The 21,403-nt window shown below is 42.0% G+C and overlaps 1 long non-coding RNA gene across 1 annotated transcript; it reads left to right on the top strand.

Moving 5' to 3' along the window:
• Nucleotides 1-2,961: 2,961 nt before the first annotated feature.
• Nucleotides 2,962-19,980, top strand: LOC141918496 (uncharacterized). Its single transcript, XR_012621690.1, has 3 exons — nucleotides 2,962-3,316; nucleotides 17,293-17,364; nucleotides 18,563-19,980. It is a non-coding gene; the product is annotated as an uncharacterized LOC141918496 (long non-coding RNA).
• The last annotated feature ends 1,423 nt before the right edge of the window (nucleotides 19,981-21,403 follow it).

Raw genomic sequence — 21,403 nt, 5'->3', positions numbered from 1 at the left:
ATAGAGGAGTTGTTACAGAAATATAGTCGAACAGCTTCCCCCGCTGAACAGCCTGCTCGTAGAGAGTTTGAATTGCCCCGAGATAAGCCAGGCCGATTTTATGAGTCAGGAAGGAATGATCTAGGAATGATCTTTGGCAGAAGGCACTGGCACTGGGGGTACCCCTGGCCGGGTTGCATGGGCAATCTACTGATAATATCTTAAAGTTGGTGGAATTGCTGGAAGAGAAAACTCGAGAACAAAGGGAAACACAGGTAACTGTACTCCCTCAGGAAGGGAAAATTAACCCTTTTGTGGCATCGAGGGGGGAGTTGAGAGAGCTAAATAGCTAGTAGCTGCGGTTTGGGGATCGGGCCGCCCACTCCGCATGGTGAATTCCTGCCAATGGTCCGCTGATAAGGAACCTTATATATATATTCCTGTGGGTCCTAAACGGGTAAGTTTGGAGTTTTCAGTTGACACAGGGGTTCAAGTTAGTGTTTTAAATAGACAACAAGCCACTGAGTTAGGACTTAAACTATCGAGGAAATTTACAAATATAGTAGGTGTGACGGGGGCAATAGAAAAACGTCCCCTAGTGAGAACACAATTTTGGTTACCAGGGAAAAAAAGGATGACAGTGTTGTAAGTGGCTTTAAATCCTTGTAAAGGAAATATACTGGGCTTTGATGTTTTGGCAAGTAAACAGTGGTGTTTGCCAGATGGCAGAGTGTGGAGTTTTGGAGGTAGGGGTATAGGAACTGTTCATGTAAAAACTTTGCAGGTTGCTCCTTTATTACCACAATCTAAAGTGACCTGTGTTTTACAGTGTTCACTGCCAACTGTTGCTAAACAGGGTATTTTAGAGGTGATTAATGATCTTGAAAAAAGAGGAATTATAAGTCAAACACATTCCCCTTGTAATTCTCTAGTTTGGCCAGTCCGTAAGCCAGATGGGCATTGGTGGTTAACAATTGATTATCGGAGATTGAACAGCAATACTCCACCTTTAACAGCTGCTGTCCCAAATATATCATCAGTAGTAGCAGCAATACAGGTAGGTGCTCATTTATGGATGGCTGTTTTAGATGTTAAAGATATGTTTTTTATGATTCCTCTGAGAGATGAAGATAAGCCTCAGTTTGCTTTTACCTGGGAGGGGATTCAATATACTTTCAATCGACTCCCACAAGGGTATAAACATTCTCCTACTATTGCTCATAATGCTTTGGCCAAGCTTCTTGATATGGTGGAGGTGCTGTTGGGTGTTCATATATATCAGTATATAGATGATATATTGGTGGGTGGAAATACTAAAGAACAGGTGAGACAAGTGGCTGAGATTATTTGGGACCTGTTAACTAAAAATGGGTTAGATATTCCATCTTTTAAGTGCCAAGGTCCCGGACAAGAAATTAAATTTTTAGGAGCTTGGTGGGTGGCTGGAGCAATTGTAGTACCTGATGATATTTTATCAGTTATTGAGAAGGGACAGATACCAGGTAATAAGGTAGAACTGCAGCAACTGTTGGGTTATTGGAGGAAGCATATACCAGGGTCTTCGGTAATTGCCTGCCCTTTATATGATTTGCTTCAGAAAAATAGAGCATGGGACTGGACGTTACAGTATACAGAGGCCCTGAATGTTTTAAAGGATGAACTTAAAACTTATCAGAAGTTGGGGCCCTTACATCTACAGGATTTGTTGAGAGTGGAGTGGGGATTTGAAGAACATGCCTCTTATTGTGGTGTGTTCCAGAAGGGACCACAAGGACCGGTTAGACCTTTGTTATTTTCTTCCACTTCATTTAAGGAGGCTGAACAGTGGTATACAGAGTGGGTAAAGGGCCGTGCAAGAGATGGAACCCCTGCTGCAAAATGGAATCAACAAGTAGATCATTTGGCCCAAATTAGGGTAGTTAATAGTGACAAAGGAGATTGGGATCGGCTGGTTGAGTGGCTACATATTAAGCGAGGTCACTCAGGGAAAATAGATCTTTATTATGGGTGTCGGTCCCGGGGATGGCCTGTGCCAATGAAGATGTGTGAAGCAATTCTTATGGCTTGTCCACAATGTCAAGTGAGGCTTAAGATTAACCATCCAAATCAAGCACCAACCCAACATATTAAAGAAGGTAAGGCACTTTGGAGCACCTGGCAAGTTGATTATGTTGGTCATTTAAAGCCATCTCATGGAAGAAGGTACATCTTGGTGGGAGTAGAGGTGGTATTGGGACTAACTATGGCTACAGCTGTTAATGTAGCTACTGGAGGCCAAACAATCCGAGTTTTAAAAGGATTGTTTGGCATTTTGCCCATTTCTGAATGTATTCAGAGTGATAATGGGTCACATTTTACAGCTGCAGTAGTGCAAGACTGGGCACGAGGGGAAGGTATCGAGTGGGTGTTTTATACACCATATTACCCTCAAGCCAATGGCATGGTTGAGCAATATGTAGGCCAGCCTGTCATGGTGAAGTTGCCCTTAGTTGGCATTGTGTCTATGATCCTGGTAAAATCTAGGGGTTTATATGCCTGGGAGGCTTTAGATAAAGGTGGGAAAACCCACCAAACTAGTGTCCAATGGATAATCCCTGATTTTTAACTTGATGCCCGGGTTTTTATCCGAGGCCTAGTTTTGGGTTTTTTTATTAGGACCTCGGAGGAATGGATGATGTTGACATCCTGCCTGGCTGTGGGGATCCATATGGACAATCAAGACTCGGATGACAACGGGTTGGTGAATGAATCTTGTGAAATTGACAGCCCTCAGAAGAATATGATTGGACTTGGTGGTGTTATATGGGGCATTGATTCATGTTTTGAATTTTTTTTTTGTTAGAATGGTTAATCAGCCTTTTCAGTTTTGATTATATAATTACCTAGGGATGACAATCCATAATGAGCATGGAGACTCACCGGACCGCACTCCCTTTTAACCTTGAAGGCAAGAGGTGACTGCGCCACCACTTCAAGGAAACCAGCTGAATCATGACTGTAGTCACGGGGTGGATTGTGGCAGGTGCATCCGCCCAGTGAAAATAGAGCTTCCTGGCTGCTGAAACGTGGCAGGTTTTGGCTGTCTTTGTTTTCAAGGTCTCGCGGTAGCTGAGACCTTTGACCAATGGGAGCCGCTATTGACTACAGGTCAGATTCGGTCTGGGTATAAACAGAGTCCCCTGGGGGAGCCACTTTGAGCTCGTCCCCTGGAGCTGCACGCCGCGGTCAGGACTCTCCCCTTGGGTTCGGGACGCCGCCCAGGGAAACTCCTCGAGGTGCCTTGGGTTGGGACGCTGCCCTGAGCAGGTCCTCGAGGTTGAGAGCCCTCACTTTCTAGGTGAGTGATAGAGCATTTTGGGTTGTCGTTAAACCCTAGGTAGTGAAGCTGTGTTTACGTTTGGGGTTGTCGTTAAACCCCTGGGGTGTGAGGCTTTGTTTTACGTTTCGGGGTGTGAGGCTTTGTTTTACATTTCGGGATCCCGTTAAACCCCAGGAAGTGAAGTTTGCATTTGGGGTTGTCGTTAAACCCCTGGGGAGTGAAGCTTTGTGAAGTATTTTGGGTTATTGTTAAACCCCAGAAAGTTATTCTGTTCTCCTCTTGCGGACATCCGGATCTGTAATCTACGGAGAGCTGACTGGTGGTTTTATGAAAAAATAAATTATTTATTTTTTAAAATTGGTGGTGGGTTGCTTATTTGGAAGCCTCTGTAACATGGGGACAATTCCAGTGCAACACTGTAGTGACCTATGTAGCTTCACTTGTTTCAGTGAAGATGAAACACTAAGTGTCATGAGGAAAGAGCATTTTCCAAAAGCAAGATCTGTGTAAAAATGGTAACCTGGAGAAGAGCAGCAGACCTCTGCTGAGTTCTCATAGTGAATGAACCAGGATCACCCTGGGGTACAGCAGCATAACTCAGGACTAGCATAGCTGGTGGGGCTGACTCCCAAAGCTAGCAACAATGAACACAGGCAGTTTGCATTACTGCAAACAGTGATCTTTCATCTGCTCTCCTTCTCACCTCTATTCCTAATTTCTCCTCCCGCACAGACCAAGCAGTGGAAGCTCCCTATTGTGGATCCAGATGACTCTCAATCTAAAGACTTCCTTTTAGAATGACATTGCCTATCTGATGAGTGTCACCTCTCTTCCCTCCAGGGATATCCCCAGATACTGTGTACACTGACCTGCAGAAACAGGATTCCCATTCTAAGACTACATAGTAGAGAAGGCAGTAGGAGCCCCAGAAATAACTACAAATTAAAAAGGCTAGATAAAAGGATAGATTTTAACTGGAGGATGGAAGTAGGTCTTGTTTCACAAAATCACAGAATCACAAAATTGTTGAGGCTGGAAGGGCCCTCTGGTGGTCACCTTGTCCAACCCTCCTGTTCAAGCAGCGACACCTGGAGCTGGTTGCCCAGGACCATGTTCAGAAGACATTTCAGTATCTCCAATGATGGAGACTCCATGACCTCTCTGGGCAACCTGTGCTAATGTTCTGTCACCTTCACAGTGAAAAAATGTTTCCTTATGTTCAGGGCGAATATCCTGTGTTTCAGTTTGTGCCCATTGCCTGTTGTCCTGTCACTGGGCACCACTGAAAAGAGCCTGGCTTCACCTTCTTTACATACTCCCTTCAAGTATTTGTACACAATGACAAGATTCCCCCTGAGCCTTCTCTTCTCCAAGCTAAACAGTCTCAGCTTTCCTAATAGGACAGCTACCCCAGTCCCTCTATCAACATAATGGCCCTTTGCCGAAGTAACTGTCCCACCATCCAGATCATAAATTAAGACATTAAACAGCATTGGAGCCAGTATTGACCCCTGGGGTACACTACTAGTTACTAGACTTCATGCCATATTAGTGACTAGCTTCCAACTAGACTTTGTGCCACTGACCACCACCCTCTGGGGTTGACCATTAAGTCAGTTTTCAACTCACCTCACTGTCTACTCATCAGTTTTGCTTTGAAGAACTAATGGAAGACAGTGTCAGACCCTTACTGAAGTCCACATAGACAATATTCACTGCTCTCCCCATCGTCCCAAAAATCAGGGGTTCATCACCTGGAGTGCAGATGCCCAATTCATACACAGGATGGAGGTATGTTCCTTTATTACGTGAATGTGCATGCATGGAGAGACAGCTCACTGTGTTCCCAAAAGCTATGACTATACACACAATCTATACATATTCAATACCCTGATACATATCTACTGAATGATTGGTCATAATCTCTACGCTTAGCATGTAAATTAGCACACATGCCTAGTTTGCCTTCTCTGGCTACTTTTTTTGAGTCTGGGGTGTAATTAGAGTCAGTCGTCCATGGGTTGGTGATCATGACCTTCCCCTACTGGAATTACCTTCTACCTCGTTTCCTCATAATTTGGCAGACAGGCAGGTCATCACAGTTCTTTGTCTCTACTTCTCATTAATACTACCTAGGCTCCTGCTTTTTGACATGCATATAAAATGGCGGGTTAAACGTTTGTTTCTACCATTATCCTAATCATTTTGTTCCACAGTGTTCCTAACAAAACTGACCTCTAACCTTCCAACATTTCTTTTAATAATCCGCCATGATCTCCTCATCTACCAAGCCAGTCATTTAATTGTAAAAGATTATCAACTTAGTTAAGCACAATTCATGCTTCATAAGTACATGTTAACTACTCCCAAACACCTTCTTGTCCTTCATGTATCTGGAAAAGATTTCCAAGATTAGTAGTTCCATCATATTTCCAGGGATCAAGATAAGGCTGAATGGTGTACAGTTCTCTGGGTCCTCCTTCTTGCCGTTCTTGAAGATAGCAGTGACATTTGCTTTCCTCTAGTCCTCAGGCACTGTTCCCAGTCACCATGATCAAAGATAATTGAGAATGGACACAAATGACACCAGCCAGATCCGTCAATACTCGTGACTGCATCCTATCAGGGCCCATGGATGTATGTATTTACAATTTGCTTAAGTGTTCCCTAACCTAAATCTCTTCCAACAAGAAGAGAACAAAGTCTTTCTTGCTCCAGACTTGCTCCCTGTTTCCTGGGGCTAGTGATTTCTGAAGGTCCGTCTTACTGGTAGAGACTGAGGTGAGTATTACATTCAATACTTCAGTCTTTTCCAAGACATATGTCACCAGGGCCCCTAACCCTATTCAGCAGTGAGATCACATTTTCCCTAGTCTTCTTTTTGTTGCATATATACTTATAGAAGGCCTTCTTGTTTCCTTGGATTTTCCTTGAGAGATTAAGCTCCAGTTGGACTCAGACTGTCCTTGTCTCTTCATGCTCAGACAGTGTCTCTGCATTCCTCCTGGGTTGCCTGTCTTACTACTGTCATCTGTATGCTTCCTTCTCATGTCTGCGTTTTGCCAGGAGCATCTTGTTCATCCATGTAGGCCTCCTGGTATCATTGCTTGACTCCCTGATCATTGGGATGACTGACCTTGTGTTTGGAGGAGGTAACCCTTGAATATCAACCAGATTTCTTGGATCTCATCCCCTCTAGGGCCCTCTAGGTCTCTTTGAAGCTGATCCCTGGAGAGGCCAAAGTCTGTTCTCCTGAAATCTGGGATTGTGATCTTGCTTTTTGCTCTGCTCCCTCCCCTCAAGATCTTGGACTCCACTATCTCATGGTTACTGCAGGCAGTGAACTGCAGGCAGTTAGTGCAGGCAGTGAAGTTTCCTTGTTTGTAAGTAAAGTCCGGTAAAGCACCTCTTCTCTTTGGCTTCTCTATCATTTGTATAGGAAGTTGTCACTGATGTTCTCCAGAAACATCCTAGGTTGCTTATGCCCTGCTGTGTAGGGAAGATACCGGAGTGGTTAAAGTCCCCCGTGAGGACCAAGACCTACAAACATGAAGCTGCTTTTATCTGTCTGTAGAAGATCTCACCCATTTGTTCATTCTGGTCAGGCAGCCTAGAAGAGACAATCACTACAATGTCACCTATACTGGACTGCTCTTTAATCCTTACCGATAAGCTTTCATTTGGCTCATCATCCACCCATAGGCAGAGCTCCATGTGTCCTCTAAAAAGGCAAAATACACCTCTGAGGTAAACCTCTAGTAAAGATCATGTATCTCTCAGTAGTATTGTGGCTGTGTAGTACTGTCCCAAACACAGATGCATTTCCTTTATTTGTCCTAGAGAGGTGCTGCTTTCATTTCTGGAATCAGCAACACTCACTGGTATTTGTAAAGCCACATTGTGTCAGTTTTTAGTGGTCTTTTCTATTGCTCTCATGAAGTCCTCCTGATAACAAAAACACACAAGTCTCAAAAGTAAATTGTGGCCAGGGACATGGTCTCTTCTGGGACCTGGGAGACTGACTGTGGCTGTTCAGTGATGGTACAAACAAAAGGTTTTTGTTATAACATACTGTCACACCATGTAACTGAGGACGAGGCACATGCTATTGCACATGGTATGTATGCACAGAGTTCCCATGAAGGTATAAGGTCTGCTGAACTAGACAGAGATGCTGGTAGTGAACTGAAGGAAATGTACAGTATGAGGTGCATCGCATCCATCTTCTACGTCTGGACCCTGCTGGCTCAAACTATACCTAGACTCCCAGCTACAGAGCATTTTGTTCACTCTGGATCAGAGGTGAGAATCAAAAATACACATAGTGTGGATAATGCAGGGTGTTGATTTCTCAGAGAAATAAAAACCCCTTGTGAATCAGGACACATCTACTGTTGTTCATCGACTAAGTTGGGATGCAAAACAATCATTCTGATTCCCATTTCTTTCCAATTTTCTACTGGGTTTGACAACTGCTATTGAACTGAAGGGCATCCAGTCATTTTTAGGCTATGAACTGAAGATTAAAATGTGCCTGTGTTTCCTGAGCATGAGACTGGTGTGATACAGGTTGTCCTAGAAATTCAACACTATAAAAAGTCACCCTAGCTTATCTTTTCCATTGAGCCTTGCTACCTAATCATTAAGCAGAACATTACAAAAACTGAAAACAAAAAAAAATTACTCCCCCACCCTAGGGACTCTTACAGTGAAGAATAAAAGTCAAAACAATTTGTAAGAACCCATGGCAGTGTAAACAACCATAGCCAAGTTGTACCAAAGAGGATCTATCTGTGGGCATGTCTGGGAAAAGTGGGGACCTGATTAGGTCACAACTTAGATTTGCAAGGAATGTATAATGATTCATCAAGCCACAATGACTCTCCTCAAGTGGATGCTCAGTCACCTAAACGGGCAAGTTTAGAGACACCATACTGCACAATCTCACTTGGTTTTGCACCAGGCAGCAATGATTTTATCCTTGGAATTCAGCAGTTGTTACTGAAGGTTACCAACAGTACCAAGCCACAGAAGTATCAGGAAAACTGCATCCTACTGCTATTGTGTTGTCTCTCTGTAGCTCATGTGCTAAAAAATATATCGAACTTCCATGCTTTTTGGAATTCCTCTTTTTCTCCACTTCTAAGGGAAGATAAATCTGAAGCAGTAAGGACAGCAGAACGAGGATGAACATGGTATTTGCAACAGTGAACTATAACTGCTACCAAGGTGACTTTGAGCTGATTCTGCAGCAATTAGCCCTGCTCTTCACACTACAAGAGTTCAGGGTGAGGCCACGTGATTCAATTTGTATATAAATACATACGTAATTTTAATAAAATATATAATTTTAGTTTGTATTAGTCTTGTTAAAGGAAGAAGAAGTTGGCATGAGGTTTGTCTGGCAGCTTCATACACAAGAATAAGGATTCATATCTTTGTTCAGCCATGTGCTTTGCTCATGTCCAGATTTCTACAGGGAAGAATTCCCCTGGGAAAGCTGAGAACCTGTCCTGTTCTTGCAAGGAGGTATTTCAGTGTTGGAAGAATGTAGGAAGAGAAGTTGACAGTCAGTGTCTGTCCAGTCATTTGGGGAAGTCATGGCAGATCTTTCACTGTAATCATAATGCTCCTAGATTCTTGATGGACTACCTTGACCAGTATTACAGTATTACCCATGGAGGAAAACTGTACAAGCACCCACTGAGTTCATTTCCACAGGGTCCCAGAAACAACCTGAATCCAAGACTGACAGGATCCTGGCACACATAATTGTTTCTCTTGGAGAGCGTAACTACATACTTGTGAGGAACATAGAACTTATCTGCTGCAGCAATGGGCAACATCCAAGACCTTCTAGGAAGAACACAGTGCTACGGTCAAGGCAGAATGTTGGTCACCTTTGATGTTGCATATCAGCATCTGAAGGACAAATAGGAATGCTGGAGGCTATCAGGAGCTAGGACTTATTGATATTGCTGTGAATGGGCTTTGTGGAGGCAGGATTTCCAAGTTCCAAGTGTCCTAAGGTTTCCCCTGAATAATACCAGCAACCATAATACCAGAAACCCCCCTTCTACAGTTCGCCAGTGAGTGACAAGGGGACCATTTTGTTTCAAGGGTGCCTGGAGGGAATATTCTACATGGCAATGCAGATGTAGCTTTAGAGACAGGACACATGGTGGAAAAAATTTAAAAGGAAACAAATAACAGTAACCCTGTTGTGGTTTGAGCTCAGAGGGCAACTGAGCATCACTCAGCTGCTCACTCAACCTCCCCAATCCACAGATGGGGGGGTAAATTGAAGGGGCAAAGGGAGACTCAAAGGTTGAGATAAAACCAGTTTAATTGGAATAAAATAAAACAATAACAATAATAGAAAGTACAAACAGGTACTATACAATGCAATTGCTCACCACCCACTGACTGATATTCAGCCCATTCACAGAATCACAGAATCATCTAGGTTGGAAAAGACCTTGAAGATCACCTAGTCCAACCATTAACCTAACATTGACAGTTCCCAACTACACCATATCCCTAAGCGCTATGTCGACCCTACTCTTAAACACCTCCAGGGATGGGGACTTCACCACCTCCCTGGGCAGCCCATTCATGGCTAGCGATCCTGAAATACCAAGATCCCACAGACGTAATCCCAGAAGCAAGAGACAACCCTCTCCTTCCTGGCCGCTCCTCCTTTATATACTGAGCATGACATTACATGATATAGAATATTCCATTGGCTAATTTGGGTCTGGTTGTCTGGCTGTGTTCCCTCCCAGCTTCTTGTACACCTGTGCATGGACAGGACATGGGGATTTGGAGAGTCCCTGATCTCTTAGCAACAGCTGTAAATATCAGTGCATTATCAGAAGTCTTCCCATACCATATCCCATACTGACTCCAAACTACAGCACTATTCTAGCTACTAAAAAGAAAAATTAATTCTATCCCAGCTGAAACCAGGACAAAACCCCAAGTTGAAGTGGCCTTAGTGGCCTTTAACCCAGTGTCCTGGTTTCGGCAATAGAGTTAACTTTCCTTGGGCTGAGAGGGAGCACAGCTAGAGGGCCGGGTCCAGGTCGATCATTGGAGCATTCCATGTCATGTGACATCATGCTCTGTATATAGGCTGACGCATGCTCTCTCACACCCCGTCTCAGTTTTTGGGTCAGTGTGGCGGGATTTTTCTGGTGCAATCGGATCACTGCTGAGGATGGGCTGTGTACGGGTCACCGCTTGGTGAGCTACTGCTGCATTTTACCTGTTTGGACTTACTATTGTTACTGTTGTTTTTGTTATTATTACTAAATATTTTTTATTTAACCTATGAATTTCTTCTTTTGTCCCTCCCCTATTTCACCAGGGAGGCGGGGGAGTGGGGAGCAAACAACTGGCCACATGGCGATTGACTACCAGCTGAGTTCAAACCACAACACCCAGTGTGATGCTATTTGCTATATGCACCGCACCCTGATAGGTTGATGAGTTGTGGTTAAGCACATATGAACTTGCCAGTGCCACCAGGGATCATGAACGTCACGTATATCCTGGCCACAGAACCCTAAGTGATTCTTACATTTAATAAATTACATACTACTTACCACTGTTTGTAAGATTTCTTTACCTTACCATCAATGAGTTCATTCAAATGACATTATAAAATACATTTCACAACTGTGGGGTTTTACAACTGCCAAATTGCACATCTTGGACTTCCAAGGGAATATATTAAGTTACTTTCATTCTGTCTGACATAACATCTGGTTTCTTTTTTAAAAAAGAAAAAAACAGACAACTATTGTAACTTAAGCCATTTCCACACTTCTCATGATTTAATGCTTTTCCCTTAAATCAATTTGAAAAGAAGATTCTTCATGCAGGTATATACTCAAACCTTCTACAAACTCCAGTTTGACTAATATGACTACAATCACTCCACAGCAATTTTCCTTTTCTCACTTTCCTTTTTCCCTTCTTTGCCTCTCTATAAAAGCTAAAGGCACAACATAACAAAACAAAAAAACCAGTTTTATTCAAGCCTTTGCTAAATAAGGACAATATGCAGCATGCAAATCACTCCTCATTTCAGATTTCCTCTTTAGAAGAAAATATATACTATTCATGCTTCCTCTGACATCACATAGAAACCTTTGAGAAAAGATCAGCACTGGACAGGAGTAAAATTTTGGAAGAGTATTCCAGTTCTGCCTGGGGAAAGGCCCTAAGTGACTGCCTGGTACACTCCACAATGGCTCTTGCAGCCCACCATTTTGTCATTGTGTTTGGAAATGACTTTTTCCTGTACAAAACATTACTTTGCTTCCATGTCTACTGATGAGTTTGCCTCCAAATTTGAACACCTAATTAGCCAAATAGTTAGATGGAATCATCTATGATTTTCACAGTTGAGACCCTAGCTCTATGCAAATGACACATCAGTGTTTCTAAAGATATTAACTCTTCCAAGGCCTAGCTCATTCCTCTTATGCTATGTGTAAACACTTGATTTGTATTATCTTATGTAGTACATCATCTCAAGAACACGTAACATACTCTGTTTCCTGAACAGAAGTAGCCAAGGTGGGAAAAAAGAGTGTAGAAAGGGGACATGCTGCAGAGCTGATGTCAAGGTAAGCCTGGTTGAGCAAGTCAACCCAAAACTCCTCCTGAGATAACACTGTTATTTCCCACCCTCTCCAGCACTTTGGAGTGCCACAGAGATGCCTCCTCCCAAAACCATGTTTGCATACCTAGGCATCACAAAATAAAAAATTTGCCCATAAGGACATACCAGGAACTGCCATTAATAAATTTTATTGTCCTCATCACTGAGATGATACATTTTACACAACAGCATTTGTAAGTTAGCAAGCAATGATGTGTTGCTGCAGATTTATAGGTGACTCATGGGGTTACAACCCCCCTCCTGCCTTATTAGCTGGATGTCCTTGTGTCCCTGCACTGTTCTGCAATGGTTCTGTTCTTGCACTGTAAGTCTTAGTGGAATCACATATCTCAATAACCATTCTGATCTTAGGCTGCTTTACTAAAGTCAGAGAGCACAGAGTACAGCAGGGCAATAGTTTGTAAAGACAAGATTCACTGCAAAATACACTCCTAGGGATACATAACTTTTCTCGGAATTTTTCTAAAGTGCAGTTTGAAATTACGTTTTGATTTTGGATTAAATTATTATTGTACAATTTTGCTCATTTTGTAAAGAACACATTCCAGATGTTGATTTTGAGATAACAATTTTGGTTTTACCCTAAATTTGAATGGAAGAGGAGGTATGAGAAAAATAGTGCTGAATACTCAGAAAGAAGAAATAGAATATTACAGTTTATGATGAAGAAAATGCATATGTTGCCCAGCAAATAATTATTTTTCAATATTTCTGTTTTTGCCACCAGAACAAAATAATCTATTACTCCTAGAGGTGTAAAACTCAGCAGTTTATAGAAGTTAAATGCTTGGTTATCACAATAAAATTTAGGATTCTCATCTGAAAAAAACAAAGCTAATTAATTTTAACAACAGAGTGCATGTCTTTAGTGAAAATCTTGCCCTAAGAACTTTGACCTAGGCAACAAGATTTATCTGTAGACGAGCAAGATCGACAATATCCTTATGCTTTTGGGGAGCTGTGGATAGGCTTTTAACTTCTCACCACTTCATTATGGGTCTCATATTTTTGTTGTTGTTGTTCTTTGAAGTCCCAGTTGCTAGATTCACAGGATTAAGTAAGAATCTAATCGCACAATGTTTTAAAATATAATTTTTCTTTTTGCACTGTTGGAAAAAATTGGAAATGTGACCCAAGAAAATCAAGGAAATAATTTAAGGACACATGCTTATCAGAATTTGGAAGTTTCACCCATGGTTTTAAGGATACAGCCAGATGATCATTTTGAATCCAGTTACATGTAGAAGGTTTCACAGAAGCAGCTTCTGTGGGCCAATGTCCACCATCTAAGTCAGAAAGCAATACCCAGTGGAAACAAGAGCCTCTAGTGGGCAACATGTGGACCTTCAGCACCATACAAAGGACTGTTCCTGTTGTGCAGTCCCTGTGTGTAGCAGTTGAGTTGCTGAACTGTGTCCAAGCACATCAGAGGGTCATCACAACTGTCAAGTTCCCCTGGGTCTATGGTGTCATGTAGCCTGAACTGGCAGAGCAGGGACCTAGACAGTTGTGTGTGTGTTTATGACAGAATAACAATCTTAGAAGAGAAATTGTTAACAGCCTGCTTTACGCATCCAACTTAATAAAAATCTAAAGTTTGTGTCACTGATGGTGTGGTTTTGTTCTTGAGGTTAACTCACACCTAAATGTTCAGAGTCAGACAATCCATTGCCTTCTAGACAGAGGGACAGGCATGGAATAGGCCTATGGTACTGTAATTCACTGTCCTGTATCTGATGGAAGGCAGAGACTCTGCACAAAATTAACTTGCCCATTCATGAAGCCTGCACACAAGGACAATTTGCCTTTCCTTCAGGAAAAAAAACTAATTCTTCTGTCCACATGCAGCCAGTAGTTTGTTTATTGGTGAAAGTTTTAACAGCAGATAATTAAGTGGAATACTCTTACTGAAAAGGTTTTGCAACATAAACCTTTATTCCCAAAGGTTACAGGTCTTATATACCTTTTCAATGAGATAGTTAATTAAACATTGTAATTGTCCAGTAACAATTTAGAGATTGTAGTGTTAATCAAGTGACAAACCAAAAGTCATTTGATGCTAGAGCAAAGGATCTACAAAGTCTTAATAAGAACATATTCCTAGGAAAGAGTTACTCAATACTTCACTAGGATCTGCCATACTCCTCAGTGAATAGCTCATCACTTGTGTTTTTGTCCATTGTACAGCTTTCTTCCCTCACGTTTTCAGTGAAGACTCAGAAAGTGAAGGCAGGGTTTTAAAGTGAATTTAAGAGCAGGAATATATGATGCAGAAACACATGGAGGGGAGGAATCCACCAGGACCTCCCTCACTAAATAAACTTAAATGCAAAAAAAAAAAAAATCCTTCTTTTTTATGGGACACCCAAGAACAACTGTTGCCTTTTGGAAGTTTAAAACTTAAAATAGATTGATTCAAACATGTATCTTCATGAAATGTAATAAAGAGTTACTTAGTTTCTAAGTACTTAGTACTTAGAAAGACCTGAAATTGCTTTTCTTAGCAACCGCATATTATTATTGCTAATAAATAGTCAAACTGTTGCTCTAAACTACAGAAGATAAGAACTGAAAAATGATGAGGATTCTCTGAGGAAATGTTGTGGGTTTTTTCATTTAAAGGCCATGTAGGAAGTGCATAAGGTGTATTAGACTTTGATTTTTCAAAAAATATTTTTTCTGGAAGAAGCATCTTTCAAAGAAAAAAAAAAATTACTGATATGAAAAGTATTCTTTACAAAGAGAGTATGACAACTCCTGTTTGTTTTCTATACTAAAGTGTAAAAGTTTTTTCTGGTTCTTGAATTTTCCACACACTGTAACATAGTTGAATGCTAGCAAAATACTTATCACTGTTTTACAAAATTCTGCATCCTAAAAACTTGTCCAGTAGAACTATTTTAGGCAAACATCCACAGCATTAAAGGAGGCTATAACAATGAATCTCCATTTTTTAATCTGTTTCCAGTCCTTTTTTGTTTGCTTGCCTCAGGGCATTTGTATGTGGGAGTGGCATGTGTCCACATGCTCCTCAGACCCATCAAGCCTTGCAGTTATCTGTAGACCACCTTCTGTTGAGCTAGGCTCCATAGATCGCAGACATTCTGATCCTGATTATTAGAAGTACAGGCACATTCCCAAGCAGCAAGTTACTTAGCTGACAAAGCTGAATCACCTAACAGACTACAGCACTTTCCTACTCCAAGACTTACAAAAGGCACCTGAATTCAAATGGAAATAAATGCCTTGCCAAAGACAAGGCAGAAAGCTCAGGAATGGGGATAAAAACATACCTTGTTGTTCAGTCAGAGTTTGCAGTTTGTTTCTTCCTGCTTTCTTTTTATTAGTTACTTTTGATATAGCATAAAATTTAAGGGAATTATTACAATTCACAGGATACTGCAAGGTCCAGGCCCTGCCACTATCTGAAGAGAGATTGATGAAGTGAGATTGCACTCACTCCAGCAGAACTGGGATACATGTCTTTCTTTTTTTTTTTTCCCCTTCTCAATGGGTCTTTTACAGTGAGCACTAGTGATCCTGATTCACCCACTTCAGAAGTCCCGACTGGGGTGGCCCTTAGGAGGCTGTCACATTTCAAAGACACGCTGCTGCTTGCTGATAAATGACAGTCTGGCACAGGGAACAGGAGACACGCTCATTACAACAACCTCCTCTTTACCTTCATCATCAGTGCACTGTGTGCTAGGACTTGAGGCAAAGAAGCTGTGGAATTGACTTACTACAGACCTGCTCATTATATTCCCTTCAGTCCGTATGACAATCACGTTTGTAATACACCAGTGGGATATGCTAGGAAAAGACCCTACTGTCAGTCTCCTATCAGTGCCAGTCCACAGCCACCACCTGCAATTAACACTGAAGGTGCTCTTTTACTTTCTGTCAGAATTTAGTTCTTCAGAAATGGTTTTCAGATATCCCTGACTTGCCAAATATCAGTCTATTCCTACTCACTACCGCATTATCTCTTTTTCCAAACCTCTTTTGACTACTTTTCTTAGCTCTGTGCATTCAACAGCAGTACTGAGAACTGAAGAGACTTCCACGCAGAGACCTTAACTTCATCTCCAAATGTTGTCAACCAGACTGCTTGTTAAAATCTAGGCATTGACCCAAACTTAGTTGACTTTAAGCACTTTTTTTAAAGAGAGCTTAGAAATCCTGACCTTCCCTTGTTTAAGAGCCCTACCTGACAGGCCCTGAATTCCAAGGCTGAACTTTGAAGAAAATCAAAAGGACATTTTCAGGAAAGTGAACAACCAAAACCTTTGAGAATTTGTGCAGCTTGGGGTTTCAGCAAGGAACTTTCTCCATTGATAGGGATGTTTTTAATTATTCTCTGTCTCCCCCTTTCACCTCAGACTGACGCATAAATAAGTAGTAGTCAAATCCCTTCCCCCTCTGAAATGGTGACTAAGACTAGCCACAGTTGCTGGATGTTCTCGAAGAAGGGACAGTGCTTGACCTGCCTTGCAGAAGGCAGCTTCTTGTACCAAGCAGGAGACCCAAATGGAAGCTGCATGTGAGAGAAAGTGATCTCCCCTGGGTATATCTCTCCATTTGAGAAGGGCAATAAATTCCTCAAGGTTTTTTTACTTTCAAGGGATGATGTTTCTGTCATATGAGACAAAGAGTACAAAGAAGGCCAATGGCATCCTGGCTTGCATCAGAAATAGCGTGGCCAGCAGGGACAGGGAAGTGATCTTGCCCCTGTACTCAGCACTGGTAAGGCCGCACCTTGATTCCTGTGTTCAGTTTTGGGCTCCTCACTACAAAAAGGACATTGAATTACTCGAGAGTGTCCAAAGAAGGGCAACGAAGCTGGTGAAGGGTCTGGAGGACAGGTCTTACGAGGAGCGGGTGAGGGAACTGGGGTTGTTTAGTCTGGAGAAGAGGAGGCTGAGGGGAGACCTCATCACCCTTTACAACTACCTGAAAGGAGGTTGCAGAGAACTGGGGATGAGTCTCTTTAATGAAGTAACAAGAAGTGTTAATGTCCTTTAATGAAGGACAAGAGGTAATGGCCTCAAGTTGTGCCAGGGAAGGTTTAGACTAGATATTAGGAAGCATTTCTTTACAGAACAGGTTGTTAGGTGTTGGAATGGGCTGCCCAGGGCAGTGGTGGAGTCCCCACCCCTGGAGGTGTTTAAGAGTCAGGTTGACATAGCACTGAGGGATATGGTGTAGTTGGGAACTGTCACTGTTAGGTTAATGGTTGGACTAGGTGATCTTCAAGGACTTTTCCAACCTAGATGATTCTGTGATTCTGTTATTCTTTCAGGTCCTCCATGTTTGGTCTGTTCTCTCTCTCATGGGATCCAAATACCTGTAGGGGCCCACCATGCCATGACAGGTGAGTGGCATTACCCTACCTTACCAGTTACCTGACTTACCAATTATAGGGCATTTTTCTTTCACTTGTTAAGCAAAACAAAGAAAAACAACACATGTAGTACACTGTCTCAACAACAAGAGTGCTACCTTGGGCATCCAAAGCTGCTGTGACTTTCTGTTTAGCTATGGGATGAGTTAAGAAGCCCAGGCAAGCACTAAACAGGAAGTCATGATCAGGGAAGCCTGCAGGAATCATACTAATCACAAGTACCAATTCCTTACCAGAAAGCTCTCCTCCTGTGGGAAAAGAGTTGCCTCTAACACAGAGGAGAGCCCAACAAAGCCTGGAGATGATGTCTCCACCATACAAAGGCTCAAGGATGGGTTTAAGCAGGGCTAAGCATGCCTGAATCAATTAGAGGACCACAAGAACACTGTCATGTGTAGACGTTCCCCTAGCAATCCCAAGGAGAGCCTAACTGCATGTATAACTAAGCCAAGAGAGGGCATGGCAGGAACTGCAGTCCTCACATATGGAACACATCTCTCAGTGGAGGCACAGCTATCAGGAGGTCTTAGATGGGAAAATACCAGCTGCTTGACAGAAAAGACACAAAAGAAGAGCAAAAACCCCCTACCTGGACAGGTACAGAGGTTTTAGAAAAGGAGTAACCTCTCCAAGATGACTAACAGGTTTCCATTGTCCCTGTGGGTCTTCGTTTCATGTTGTGTCAGCTGAGCCCTTTATACAGGCACAGAGCAAAGCACCTTCAGACTTCCTCTGGAAAAGAAACATCTCCTTTGAAGCTCCTGTGCATCTTCATTTGTGTGCACCAGCAGCACTCTAATTGGTAGACAAAGTGTGTGGGCCTAAAGAAGCAGTTCCCATGACTTCTATACATTCTGCCTAGCTGTGGAAAGAGATGGTTGTCTGAAATCTGCACAGAAAAATCTTGTGAACCTTTGTTTACAATCAATTACTAAATCAGGTAATACAAATTATATTGGAAACATACCTCAGAGTGTTTGCCAACTGGGGCTCGTGAGCTACAGTCTCAAGGGCTGAAAATGCATAGTAAATAAAAAGATATTGGTATTAAATATTAGTTCTTCCCTGTAACATTATACCTGATTTCTCATTTGTTTAATTTCCTAAAGTCGATTTATGATTACTTCATTCCAGACACTTGTTTCCTCTGCTCTCACTTCTTTTCCAGAAAATCTTTCCCATTCCCAAAAAGTTGGATGCATGCTGCAGGAGTTTCTTCTTGGGAGACTTCACATGGTCTGGCATTTCACCAGGACCCCACTTTCCCACATACCAAAGTGCAGTGGGCAGAACTGAGTTTGTTGATAGTAATCTAGACAGTTTCTTGATCTAATTCCCACACTGGTTCCCTGACTTGTAAAATGGGTGTTATACTGTTTCAGTGTTGGAAGTGTTTTAAGGGCTGCTAATGAGCTGCTTTTCTTGAAAGGCACAAACAATAGTCACTATTGAACTATTTCTATCCACAGACCACTCCTTCAGCAAGAAGTTAAAGACTGTCTTGTGGAGATGTGTCAGATAGATCCTGAGTTCATGTTCAGCTTTCAGGTACCCTAAACTCACCTTTACACCTTGTATAATTAAACCTGTGTAAGGCCCCTCCTCGCAACTGCTGATGTTAACTTGAGACTTGTGTGTGGAGATGCTCTTCTCCTTGAGTGCCTCACAGGATGAGAAGACAAAAGAAGCATTCTGTCAGCTTTTGGGAAGGTCCTGAATGAAAAGGACTAAAGGAGAAGCATGAGCAGACCTAATCTCCAGTTTTCAGGTGTGACAAAAAACAAATGTGTCACAGTTAGAGAAACTACTCAAGTCATGGTTGCATTGAAAGAAATATGGGTGCACAGCTCTGTCCAGATGTCCCCAGAGAGAGATGTCACCTTGGACTTGGTCTTACGTTGTTTACAGCTATTTTGCAGGATATCTAGAAGAGAGAGGGAGAATGATTTTCATCGGAGAAGTGTCCTTTTTTGCTAGAAGTACCTGTGAGTTCTCTACATCACTGTGGTCCAGTTGAGGAGCTGTATTCTTTGAAGAGGATATTATTGGGACCTCACAAAGAAAAGCAAGTGGGAGGATCAGCTGGCAGGTGTGGCTACTGGCTACCAGCAGCTAGCAAGAATGGTTAACAAAAGCAGTAGCTCTACTCTTCAGGATGACCCAAACCTCAGGTGATGCTTCTCGGGCCAGCAGCCTAACTGGTGAGAGCAGGTAGAGTCCCACCACTTGACATCTTACCAGGTCAAGAGTTTATGAGTGGGGTATTGATGAAGGTGGCTACATGAAAGCAGTGTCTTTGCCTTGATTTAAGCCAGCAAGGTGCTCAAGAACTTTGCCAGGGGAACTGCAATTCAGTCTGTTGAATTAGCTACAATCCCTCGCTCTAACATAAACTTCCAGGATGACCTTGACAAGTCACTTAATTTCTGCATGCCTCATGGTTCATATACTGCCTACTTGTAAAGTCTTTGCTATATCATTTCTAGGCCTGGAACAGCCTTTTCTGGGACAGCAATAATATAATTCATATCTCTTCCTGGTCAACACCTTTGAGCTTGAATGTCGCAATCAGCTAGCTGTAGGATATGTCTAAACTGCATGCACTTTGCTCAGAGCCCTGATTTCCTGATTGTCCAAAGCATGAGCACCACTGCTTCCTTCTGTGGCATATACATCTTTGGACTGCTGGGCCCTCCAATTTAAACATTACATAAATGAGTTCTGTCATTTTGTCTGGGTGAAACAGGCAGAGTTCTGAAAAACAACTGAAAATCACATTTGCTGTACTGAACACAGGAAAACCCAGCTCCTATTTTCAGCAAAAATTGTCATACTTTACCATTTACTTAAGCATAAGCATACAAGTCAATATCAGTTCTGGCACTATGACCTGGAATTAATTAAAGTACAAGTTTAAAAAATAACAAAAGGAGAAGGAAAACCCTATAGGTTTACTTTTCAGTAATTTTTTTTTCCCCTTCTGTGGTGGGTTAACCAGTAATTGATAGGTGATCTCCCTGTCTTTATCTCAACCCACAAGATTTTTCACCTTATTTTCTCCCCCTGTCTTGCTGAGGAGGGGGAGTGAAAAAGTGCCTTGGTGGGCATCTGGTAGCCAGTTAACTCCCTACACCTCCAAATTGATTTCTTCACAAACCTGTTAACATTTATTTGAATGATTTTCCAATCTGTCCATAAATGACCAAGATTTACTCACAGCAAATCAATTCCAATGTTAGAACTTAATTAAAGAGGCAATGTTAATACAAAACAATGATGCTTCTGCTGAACTTATTCCCTTAAAAGATTATTTGCTCTATGATCTGCATATTAACTGTGGAAAAGGGGAATGTAGCTAAGTTCAGCTAAAAAAGCTAACAGTATTCCTATACATCATACAAGATTCAATTAGTTTCCTTCCATCCCAGTGAGTTCAGGGGCAGGAATTCTGCTGGGCTGTAAGTGGGCCTGTATCTGTACTTAAGCCACTCCTACTACAGACATGCAAAAGAACACACAAATGGAGATCAAAACCAAATTGAAATCAATGGCATTGTCAGGTTTGCAGCTTCTGTAAGTAAGCTGATGTATTTGGGATTCCTTGCAAGTTTTGCTGGACTAAATCACAAAGAAAGTATGGGCTTATTTGCAATAACACCATTACTCTGTTAGTTATTAGAGAGGATGCTTGTTATTCTCTGTTCCTTTGGTCCAAGCACAGGAATTATATATCATAAGAAGCTTTTTATGCTGAGTTAGTTTTCAAAACTGCTAATGCCAGCAGATGAGAGAATTATCCCATGCCCAGATTTGAAAAATTACAATGAGCATCACACTTGGTTGTAAGTATGTAGAACAGGTAACAAAATAAGGCACTCTGAAGATGTCTTTGTTCTGGTACTGTAGTAGGGACTTTTGTTTTATCTAGTATGGGAAGTATTCATCCTTCTCCAAGACAATCTCAAGACCAGCAACAGGGTGAACCTTGAAGGCCAAATAAACTCCCAAT

This window comes from Strix aluco, chromosome Z, assembly GCF_031877795.1.
Source record: "Strix aluco isolate bStrAlu1 chromosome Z, bStrAlu1.hap1, whole genome shotgun sequence".
NCBI lineage: Eukaryota > Metazoa > Chordata > Aves > Strigiformes > Strigidae > Strix > Strix aluco.
This window is presented reverse-complemented; position numbering and strand designations above follow the sequence as displayed.